At 44.2% G+C, this 12220-nt stretch overlaps 1 protein-coding gene across 1 annotated transcript in view; it reads right to left on the minus strand.

Moving 5' to 3' along the window:
* The window catches only part of LSAMP (limbic system associated membrane protein), a 658501-nt gene that overhangs the window by 213767 nt on the left and 432514 nt on the right, over nucleotides 1-12220 (minus strand). The window lies entirely within an intron of this gene.

Raw genomic sequence — 12220 nt, forward strand, 5'->3', positions numbered from 1 at the left:
ATATATACACACACACACACACACACACACACACACACACAGTTTTGCTCTGTGGATAAAGTTGCAGTGTCTTGTCTAGCATGACTGCAAACTGAATTTGCTGTGAAATCCCCCCCAACAATGCATATTTTTCTTTAGAATCTGAGCTTTCACTTCAAAGAGTCCTTGTGATTCCATAAATAATTCTGAAAATGTGAACTGAGTGCAAACCAATGCAGTGTGGCATGCCAATACTATATTTAGCTTCAACAGTACAGCTGAGTAAAGAAAATGTATACAATTTTTGCTTGGCTCTTTGGATTCTGCCAGAGACATGAGTCAGCTTCCACAGCACTGAGTAGCACTCCTGAGAACACAGGAAATAAAATGGCCTTGATTCATTCACTATAAAGCTGAAAATAACCGCAAGTTTGAGTCATCTACCAGTAACATTTGAAACGAGTCTCATGATCCGCTCCATTTGGTAGTGGCTTGATATTTCCACTCATTATTTCTAACCACACAGGAAATTTTTCAAAATGAATCTTCCCATATCAGTATATAACAATTTGAGAGTTTAGATAAAAAGCTGAGGGAGATATCAATGTGATATTCAAAGGAAGATGGCCAAGTTGCAGCCATTTTGTTTCCCACCTAAGTAAGAATCAGGTAAATTCAAGAAATAGGGAGCAGAATCACATGGGCCTGTAGTGCTTTCCTATTTATTATATTCAGCGTGGATCTTCCTCTGAGAGAAAAGTCTGCAGTACATTCTTTCTGGAGTGTCCTCACCACAGATTGGGCCTGGATAGTTGCCAGGGCAATTAATATAGTCCTCAGCTTCTGTGATTTCACTTCCAGTTTCAGTCGCACCATCACTTCCTGTTTGCTGAAAAGTGGTGAGTTTGGCTCCATGAGTCCACTCTTTACCAAGTCCGCCTCAATCTCCTCACCCTAGCAATTATATTTTTATCCCACCTTCAAGGAACTCAGAATGCCATATATAGTTCTGCCCTCCTCCAGTTTACTAGCTTGCAAGTTATAGCACATTAACAGAGAAGGGTTGCCAACTCTGGGTAGGGACATTCATGGAGATCTGGAGGCAGAACCTGGGGAGGGTGGAGTTTGGGAGGGGGTAGGGAACTCAGCAGGGATGTCCACCCTCTGAAGCTGGGATTTTCTCCATGTGACCTGATCTCTGTTGTCTGAGAATCAGTCATAATTCTCGAAGAACTCCAGGCACCATCTGGAGGTTGGCAAACCTGTAAGAGAGTGACTGATCCAACATTGCTAGGCCACAAGGTTGCCAAATTGAAGAAAAAATATACCCTGTGTGCTCCCAGGCCTAGTGCAATGATGTCACTTATGGAGCCACATCATTGCTGGCCTTCCCCTGGTGCTCAGAAGGCTGTGCAGGCGAGCAGGCCCACCACTTCCCAGGAGTGGTGGAGGAGGCTGGGATGGCTGGGCAGGGAGCTTCTCTGGTGGAATCAAGAGGAGGAGGAGGAGGAGGAAGATGTGTTGCAGGAGGCTGGGCTGCCTGGAAGCAGGGTTGGGGGAGAAGGTGAAGCTGGAACAGGAAAGCGTGCTGGTGCTGCTGCGAGCTCATGGACACCAGCAGCCAGCCACCACTCCTCCCCTACACTAAAAATACTGGATATTTATATGTCCAGTATTTTAATTGCTTTTCCCCTGGAAAGTCCCAGGAAAAAAGGACTGTCTGGGGGAAACCAGACACCTGGGAACCCTATTGGGCCAGGATCTGAATTTGGATACCCCAGCTGTAGTCTGACACTGTAGCCCCAACATGGTTGGTTCCCATTGTAGCCCCCACCATGCTAGGTTCCCTGGTGACAGTGGGAGATTCCCCACTCCCACCCTCCACCGCTCGCTACCACTCACCTAGCCAGTGGAGGGAAAGGTGGAAGAACAGGCCTCCTTGGCACGCTGCCAGGGTGGCACCATGATGTCACTCAACATCACTGTGCAGCCACAACAGTGCTCCCGTGCTTCACACAGGGCCAATTGTGGCACAAAAAGCTTGGAGACCACATTAGCCTGGTGCAAAGTGCAGGAGTGTATCCAGGCCTGCACAATGACCCCACTTCCCCGAATGACATCATTGCACCACCCCGGAAGCATGCATGCACAAACAGAAAGGTAAGTGCCAGGTCCCCCCTCCCACTGGGAGGGTATGGGGAACTGGCAAGCCTACCCTCACACCGTACTTGTTGTTTGGAAGGTCTCTTGTAGAAAGAGCACTAGAAAGCTAAAACCTACACAAACAGGGCATCCATAGGAGGATTTAAGCAATAAGGTCAATGCATTTCACACCCCAGATAATTTACGATGGTGAAATCCCAAGGAGACTGTAGAGTGCTCCAAAAGGATCTCTTGAAACTGGATATGGTAAATGAAATTCAAAGTAAATAAGACAGGAGAAAGCTGTTACTTTCATTCACTGCTTGTAAGCTTCACTAGCTGGCAACCGATGGAAAAAGGCAGGTATTGGTCTGATCCAGGAGGACTTAAAAAAAAAAGTGATTGCCCTGCTAGTCCCAAAATGCAAATGGATGAGGTGAACATCACTATCATATTGTACTTATGATGGAGAAGCCTCCGGTACTGATCTGCTGAGTCAATCATGATCAATACTCACAGTCCAGCATTGAGGAGGGAAGGAAACATTGTCAGTTTAACTGGCCTTAAATCTTCACAGAGGGACATGCTGAGGACTGTTAAAAAGCATTGAACATCTGAGCATTTTTTAAAAAGTCAACTGGCTAAAAAAAAGGTGCAACATTGGTAATGCACTGGATACATAAAACTTAAGGGAAGGATAGATGAAGAGTGAGAGTTTAGATAAAAAGCTGAGGGAACAGGAAATTGAAGCCAGAAGGAATAAATTAGAGTAGGAACTCAGAAGAAACCTCACAGCACTCAAGCCGAGAAAGAGCTGCACATATTTTGAAGAGGGGAGAAGTGAGAGAGGGGGAGAAGCATTTAAAAGCCTGGATGCCTAAAGGAAATGGAGTAAAATAGATTCTAGTAACCAAGAAAATGATGGATAAGAAGAAATGGAGTTGAATAAAGGAAGGTTGGGGCAAAACTGGAAAGTGCGAGTGAGTCCGTGTAGTATTGGCAGGAAGGAATTGGACAGACAAGGGAAGAATGGAATTCTCCTACAAATTGCAGGCAAATGAGTCAGAGGATGGCTGTGTCCCGAGTATAGCCTTCAGAGAAGCACTCTGCCAATTGTAGCTGCTACTGTCATTCCTGGGAACCATAAAAAGGGCAATAAACAGTGTCACCGGAGAGCTGAATTTCATATACCTGGTCAATTCTGCTGCTGCAGACTTCTGGTATACCATTGCATTGCGCGGCTGGAAATGGCAGGGGGAGTGGCTTGGAATGTTCTGTCTTGAATTGATCAGCCAATCAAGACAACCACTGAAGGCCATCTCATATTTTACTGTTCCTATGTGGAGGCCACTGAAAACTTCTGTGTGCTCTTTGCAGTGGCTGTACTGCTTTAAAGCCACTTCTCATATAGTTTGACTCAATTCAATGTCTGTGCCAACACAACCTGGTCCTAATGGCTGTTGGCTTCCACACAGAGAGTTTTGCCATATGGAGCACCACCATGCTTTTTAGTTGCCTCTGCATAGCAACTGTGACACTTGAAAAAGCCCTAAGAGGCTAAGAAGCAGCTTGAGCCTTCCCTGGGAAGGTATACTATTTTTTTATTTTTGAAAATGTCTTGTACCTCAGGCTGAATGGCTCTGAATGCCTTTGGCTTATAAATGTCTGTTCAGCTGGCATCCTGACCAACCTCTAAGGGAAGCCTGCCTCATTTTTGGAAAGGAAGAACTGTGCTGAAAGCAGCAGCCTTTGAATACAAAAGGGAATCAACACATGTTCAGATTTCACGTGTTCAAAATTTGGAGCTGTCCTCTTCTCTGAATCCTTCTGGAAAGGACGGCAGGACACAAATAACATTTAGACACTTTTAATGTTGAAGATGACAAGTCACTGTATTTTAAAACAAACAAACAAACATAGGTTTCAGCAGCTTAATTTGCAGCAGTGGTGCTCATCACTCTCTTGCATGCAACTTTTTAGGACAGTCTTAAATTGCGAAGCCTTAAAAACAGTAGACAAAGGAGTGATGTCTGTACAGGCACAGTGCAGAGAGAACATCAAGTGTGGACAGGTGGATTTATGGAGGACTGGACAATATTGTGACAACAGTTCTGTCAGGACATAAAGCCTGGCAGTCCAAAATGAGATTTGCCTGGGCAAGATAGAGGTACTCACTCTGCAGGTCACAGAAAGCCACTGTGGCTATTGGCTATTGTTATCAACCAAAACAGACACAAATTTCTTCCATCTCTGACAAGAAGCCTGAATATCTGGGAGGCTCACAGCTTGCTTGTTTCTCTGACAGTGGTTGTTTCAAAGTGGGAACCGAGTGCTAAGCACAGTCCCAACCAGACAAGGGTGTTACCAACTTTCTTGAAACATGAGGCATGTGCCATATTCATGACCAGTGCTCAAAAGAGCCATAGGTGAAGCCAAGCCACTGAGAGAGTATGCCTGACATAATATCATATCATAAATCTATTAAATGTGCTTACAAGCCAGACCATGATATCACCCATTGTGCTTGATATCTAATCACTCCAACTACATATGTGTCACAAACAGAGATGATGAACTTCAAGAGCAGATGACCTAAGCAGATGGGCCAGTGTGATGTAGGGCTTCAAGTGTCAGGCTAGGATCTGGGAAACCCAAGTTTGAATCTCCACTCTGCTATGTTAATTTGCTAGGTGACCTTGGGCAGGTCACACAGTCTCAGGCTGAAACTTAACTCACAGGGTTGTCGTGGGAATAAAATGGAAGAGAGAAAGACAAACTGCTTTGGGGAGAACAGTGGGGTGCAGATGAACTAAAAATTTAAAACCTGTTTTAGTACAGATATGACGTAAGCTCCACTCACTGCCCCACTGGAAGGCAGATTTCCTATCCAAAAATGATAAAGTTATTTGCTGTGGCTGGGCAGCCCAAATATTTGGTCGTGGAGAAGCAAGAGTCCATGTCTTCTTTAATTGAGATGGCACTAGAAGCTGAGTAAAGTTCAAAAAGGAAACAGCAGGTTTATTAAACAGGCAAGGTTGGTATATAGGTAGGCAGAAAAAGTAAAGCTGAGGTAAATTTTGATTATTGAACAGAATACTTCACAAGCATTAGGCACAGTAATCTTGAAGTTTAGTTTCAGTAGTTACAGATCTTAAAAGTAAGAGGTTGGTAGTTTAAGACTTAGGTTACATTAAGAAGGTTTCTTCATAGATTTCACTTTACAGCTTAGGTGTTCTGACTTCAATGCAGCACTCCTTTCCCATTACACCAGACCTAGGGTCCTCCTCAGAGCCAACCTCCCCTTTTTAAATACTGAGTGGGAATTATTCTTCTCCAAAAGACATAACTCTGATCACATGGCTGAAGGGGAATCTCCTTTTACTGCCAACTTCCTCTCCCAACAATACACCTCCAATTCTAACTTGTCTGTGTAAATTAGTGCTGGCTTTTACACTTTAGCTCCTTAACTAAAACTTTTCCAGAAACCTAAATCTCTGGATCAGAAACCTAAACATGTCCCAGTTAGGGGAAAGTTTTCCTTTTTCCTCACACAGAGGATTATTAGGGCTAAACTACATGAAACGCCCAACATGTTTCAGGTTCTCACAAGTTTACCTGGGTAGTGTAGTCAGCAGCAGGATGGTATGGAAAGAGTCAATGAGTGGCTAGGAGTGGCAGAAGGAGCTGCTGCCACCACTGCTACTGTTTATTCCTTCTCACCGAGAGGACACCTTCCCCTCTCGGTGAGAAGAGATGGTTGAGTCTAGCAGTAGCAGCGGCAAGAGCCTCAGCCGCTCCTTCTGCCACTGCTAGTCACTTGGCAGTTTAGGGTTCCCCTTGCTGACTCTTTCATTCCCTCTTCCTGCTGCTGTTGCTCTGACATGCCCCCCACCCCCAAGCTCCCAGAGGAAAACCCAAGCGAAGTGGATTTTTGCAGAGCAGCAGCAGCAGAGCCAGAAGAACAGGAAGGAAAGAGTCAGCAAGGGGAGCCCAAAGAGAGCTTTCTGCCACTGCTAGCCGCCTGTCAGCTTTGGCTTCGCATCTGATGAAGAGAACTGTGATTCTCGAAAGCTTATGCTACAGTATAGTTGGTTAGTCTTAAAGGTGCTACTGGACTCTTTTCGATTTTGCTACTACAGACTAACACGGCTAACTCCTCTGGAGCTTTAGGCTTGGCTCTCTTGGAAACCAAGTCTCGGGTTTGTTGAAAATTGGAGAGTCCTGAGGTTTTTAAAAAAGTTTTATATGGAATACTTAAGTCATTTAAAAAAAAATATCAAGTGACGATCATTGTGCGAGTGCAGTCCACAGCTTACTACAACCATTTGAATTATACCACACAATACAAGAGGTGAAATTTGTCTAGTTTTTTTTAAAAAAATATTTCTAGAGTAGAAGGAGCCCTGTGGCAGAGAGTGGTAAGCTGCAGTACTGCAGCCCAAGCTCTGCTCACAACCGGAGTTCGACCCTGGCGGAAGCTGGGTTCAGGTAGCCAGCTCAAGTCTCCTGGGGTAAAGCATAGATGACTGGGGAAGGCGATGGCAAACCACCCCATAACAAATGTTTGCCAAGAAAACGTCATGATGTGATGTCCCCCCATGGGTCAGTAATGACTCAGAGCTTGCACAGGGGACTACCTTTACCTTTTTCTAGAGTATAGCAGTTGTCAACACTAAAAACGTATTTTCCTCCCTCCTCTCTCTTTTGGCATTTTAGACAAGAGCATCAGGAGCATTTTTATATTGGTTTCTAAATGTGTGGGTGAGTTTGTTTAACATAAATATTGAACAATTGACCACTGAGGAAGGCCTGAGGGCTGAAATGCATCTGGTCTGTCTTTGTGTTAGTCATTGGACTGTAGCATCATCTGTATATGGAGAATGTTTAAGTTACTTAAATACCCTCATTTCCAATATGGGCTGTATAGTTTGATTATAGCTCTGGTGCACAGCACTGAAGTGTGGGTTCAGGCCAGTGCCAACACACCCTAAGAAAAAAGTACCATCAATAAGACACAGGGGTGATTTGGCCATTATGGTTACAGGGATTCGTTCTTGTCAGCTGATGGCCTCCCCCAACCTTGGCCAGGCCAGCCAGTCTGGTGGTGAGAAGGGATCACTGGGTGGGGTGCCCAGCCCACCTGAGCCCCACAAAGGGAAGGTGGTACCTTGCTGCCCAAGCCCCACACAGGAATGGCAGCACCCAGCTAACCTAAACCCCATGCAGTGCTTGGAAAATGGCACAGAGCCAGCTGGAAAGGCGGGCTATCTTTTTCATCCTCCCTCACTCCCTCTTTTGGGAGGGGTGCGGCTAGAAGAACATGGGGCCCTTTCCCCCTACCAGTCTGCCCCTGAGAAAGCAGAACTGAAGGGAAGATAATTTCCCAACTTTTTAATCTCAGTGTGCACATTCCCTAGTGCAGAAGATGGTCCTACAGACTGGGCATTATTAATGAAATTTGGTTTGATTGGGGAAAGGCCAGAATGATGCTTCAAGTCTGAAAAATGGGCTCTCCATGGGAATGGAACTGAGCACAGAATTATCATTAAAGGTGCTATAAGTCCATTGGCAGGGCTCTGCGTAAACTGGAAGGCAGCCCGTCCCACTGTATCACATCCAGCGCTAGTGATTTTCAAGCTGTAGCTTTCATGACAGGAACTGCTCGCATTGATGCAAATGATAAAAAAGAGGAGGCATGAAACTATACTAAAATCCCCCAGTGCAATCAGTGCTGCACTCAAGATGAAAGTGAGTGATTTGTTTCCACAAAACATTAGCGTGTCCCTTAAGCACCAACTGCACTTGTAACAAAGGAGGAAAACATCTTCAAAAACACATGCAGTCCTAGCAGCTGCTCCAAGACACCAACACTTTTTATCGACAAGGGCTGTCATGTCTGAGAGGGTCTCTTGACACTTCCCGGTTTGACATAACTGCACTAGCTAAAAATGGGGCTCCTAAATCCTCCCCTGCAAGGTCAATTTGCCCAAACCTTTTGATCCCCTTTTTTTGGGTCATAAATGCCAAGCTCCTGAGTCAAAGGAGCACCACCTCCCTGCCTCCCATTGCCATTTCACTGCTCTTCTCAATCTGGCCTGTCATGGGGTAGGGGGGGCAGGCTGGGAAATTTAGAGAAAAATTCCCTGATAAGCCACTGTCTTAGAGGGCTGCCAAGGGACAGCCAAGAGTAAGCTGAGCCAGGCCCCAGCAAGTCTAACAGAGCATCAGGGACTATCGGGCTTGGGCCCTTCAATGGTAATGACAGTGTCCACTCAGTAGTTGCCTCCTCCTGCAGTGCTGCTGCTTTGGGTGAGCCAATGCCTATGGATGGATGCAACTACAAAGTTTGTCCTAAGGCCATTTTCAGTTCTCAGTTTCCTCCCTGTCATCCTTTAAATGAGGGGTAGCCAGATTCCTGGAGAAGACATCCACTAGTGGGAACGTCCATATATACACGCAGCAAACGTCTGAATACCTGAGTTAGGAGGCAGCATCAAGGGACGTTCTCAGCCTCTGTGCTCTCTTTATTTGGCCTTTCAGGACAACTAATTGGCTGTTGTGTGAAGCAGGATGCTGGACTACATGGACCACTGGACTGATTCAGCAGACTCTGCTTATGTTCTTAACCACACAAATGCATCTGCTGTCAATCCCCCTTGGTCTATGTCTCTTACTGATGCTTCAGGACTTTGACATCTTGTTCCAAAGCCTGGACAGTGGCAAAGTGAACAATGGAAGGAAAGTGAGCGTTAAACCACATGAGATGAATTACACAAGGACGCTCAAATGAAGGGAGACACAATGCTAGCCGAGAAGCATAGTTTGAATTTCACCTTCCTCTACAGAGGCAGCTAAGATCGCTCCTCAGAGGGTTTGTTAATTTCCTCTTTGCCTCCCCAAAGGCTGTCAATTATTAACAAACCCTCTGAAGAGCACCTCTGCAGGCTCTGTAGAGTGGTGAAATTAACAAACTCTCAGAGGAGCAATCAGCCCGCTCTGTAAAGAGAGGTGAAATTCAAACTACACTTCCCAGCTAATATTGCGTCTCCTTTCACTTGAGCATCCTCATGTAATTCATCTCGTGTGGTTTAGCTCTGAGAAGCAACAGTAACAATACATGGGGATTTCTTTTAATACCAGCCAAGTTGATTGAGTGAGTGAGTGATTAAACCATTTTTGTCCCCCCTCTCCTCGTGGTTCAAGGTAGGTTACAATAGTAGATTAAAAACATAGTAGATTTAAAACATTTACAGCTAAAACCAAAATTAAATAGCAACCCACCAATCCCCCCTCCTCTTGTTTTGTGTTCAATATTGACAGGGCTTTGGGGTAAGAATTGTTTCACTTATTTTCATGAAAACATTGGCTGGCCCGTGCATGCATCAGTTGGTAACAGCAGCATCTAGAGTCTACTTGCTCCCTCCTAAATCCATTGAAGTCAATGAACATAAAAGGGTGCAACTCTTTTGCAGTATGAGTCATTACAATTAAACACTATCAAAAAGACCTTTCCCATCAATTTATGTCAGTTCAGAAACAATGGATTTCAGCTGACTCGTTCCACACATTCTGTTCTGAGTCATCGGGTAATGCATGCACCTGTAAGCCAGTTCTGCTTCTTCCCCCAAACAATATTCCTCCCACCCAGTGATTTTCATCTTGTTCACCCATACACTGTTTTCAAGTCCTGCATCTGTCCTCCTTGGGTTGAGGAAAAGGAATCCTGTAGATCTTTGTCATCCTCACCTATAAGGGCAAGCCATTAAAACCCTGGTCTGAAAAAGGAGTTTATAGCCATAAAAGCCTCTGCAGGAGCTTCCCAATTAAGCCTTGAGAGTTGTAATTTCCTTGTCCCTGCCTTCTAATTAGCAGCATTTTGCAACAAATACAAAGAAACTAATCAGCCCCCAGGTGAAGATTAAGGGTGGGGGTGGGGGTATTGCTGGCCATCATATACACATATACACCTTGAGCGTTTTTGGAGCTGACACCTTGCCTGCTACAATTAGCAGTCCTTTCCTAGGGCAACTAATTGGCAGCAAATTGGCCTCATTAGTCATTGTTAAGTTAAAGTGAATGAGAGGAGTGTGAGGAAGGAGAAGAGGGGATTTAAAGAGGGGGGCTGAACTGGTAAATAGCACTGAGTGGCTAATTTCCCTCTTCTCCACTATGCTGCAGGCTAATCACTGCTCTTTACACCTATAACAAGACGCAGCGTGATGCCGCTTCTGTCCACATGGGTAACAATCTAAGCAAACTCTCAAGCCCTTTGGGGGCAATGCATGCTAATGTCCCTGAATCACTTTGAAGATGCAAAGTGCTACACAAGCATTCAATTTAATTTTGCATGAACAGCTTCATGTATTTTTTCCTCCAATGGTTAAAATCTGCTCACAAGAACGGCAGCCATCAGAGGTCAATACAGTTAGTTACTAAGCCTGGGCTTTCCAAAAAATACATCAGAATAAACAACACTCACTAGTTTTATAACAACATGCCTGCCTTACTGACTTGCCGTCTTGTTTGTTTTTAATTGCTACTTTTATAGATGTGTATTGTTTTTAAAAGTTGATTGTTAATGTCTTTTTAATTGTTTTCTGCTTTAAGGCTCTAATTGGGCAGACAGGCAGCATACAAATGTTAAATAAATAAATCCTAGCACCTCAGATTCCCATGTTGTTAAATTTCATCAAAGTAAAGTACAGTTGGAGTGGAGTAAGCATGAGAACAAGGGCAAGATTCAGGACAAACAGAAAAAAAGTGTTTCTTCACAGGACACAGAATTCGTTTATGGACTTCACTGTCACAGCATATGATGATAGTCACAAGCTGCAAGAAACTGGATGCTGGGTTAGTTAAGCCTTTAGTGTCATCTAGTGTGAGAGCCAGTGTGGTATAGTGGTGGGAGTGGCAGACTAAGATTTGTGTGACTCAGGTTCAGTTCCCTGCTCTGTCACAGAAGCTTGTTGGGTGACACTGGATCCGTCACAGCCAAACCTACCTCACGGGCTTGTTGTGAAGGAAAAAATGGAGGAGATTAGAATGAAATAAGTCCATTGGGGAGAAAGACAGGGTATAAATGAAGTAAAAATAAAAAAAATCAGCAGAGTCCTCCTTACATTTGTAAGGGAGCATTTTTCCCAAGCTCAACTGGGGGCTTACATTCAAGTAAAAGCAGTTAAATAGAGACACCGAAGATCACTCAGAGGCAACCACAGAAAGATGATGAGACAGCTGGATTGAGGATAACCAAGCCCTGGTTTTATTACTAATTCTGGTGTTAAAGTGAATCTTTATTTACTGCTGAAAAACAACAGAATATCAACATTGAATCCTGCATACTTGATAAATGCAGATTTTTTTAAAAAACACAGAGAAACAGCTTCCTAAAGCAGTCCCTCCTGGCCTTTGACAATATGCCCACATAGAGTTGTGGTCACTGATGTGTAAGAGACTCCTTTATCAGAGAAAGGATCATTTTGATAGTCCTGTAGTGGCCAACCATTTTTTACTGATTGAATGAAGAAAAACTAGGCTGGTTTGTCCACTTGAATGTGAAGAGGAGACCAAGACAATAAGTAACTGAAGGAGGTGTTCCAGTAGAAATAGGTGGAAGTTATGATGCCAATCATAACTGAAATCATGGAGGGGTAGAGGCTTGGCTCCAGTTTTGTTGTGTCTCAACAAGATGGCAGCTAAGCACCATCTTACTGCTCTGACTCTTCCGTTCACAATAACAGTTATACTTAGACATGGTATAATCACACACGCTCATTACTACACATTAACTTTTCATTCCGTTTGCACTACAACCATTCAACACTATCCCAATCAGCACTCACAAAACATGTACCACCTACGTCAATTCTGTTTATACTTGGTTTTTGCACCTTTCTTCACTTATACTCTAGAAATGTACAAAAAATCTATCTGGGGTAGGCTTCCATAGTATGTTAAAATATAGGTCAGATTTAATATCATTATGTGATATGTTTAAGGTTCATATTTGATTTCCACTTATTACAGTGGGAAACACCTTTCCATTAGTCCCCTCTCCCCTGCAACTGGGAAGAAGTTCTCAGAGATTGTATACCCAAAG

This window comes from Eublepharis macularius, chromosome 3 (genome assembly GCF_028583425.1).
Source record: "Eublepharis macularius isolate TG4126 chromosome 3, MPM_Emac_v1.0, whole genome shotgun sequence".
Classification (NCBI taxonomy): domain Eukaryota; kingdom Metazoa; phylum Chordata; class Lepidosauria; order Squamata; family Eublepharidae; genus Eublepharis; species Eublepharis macularius.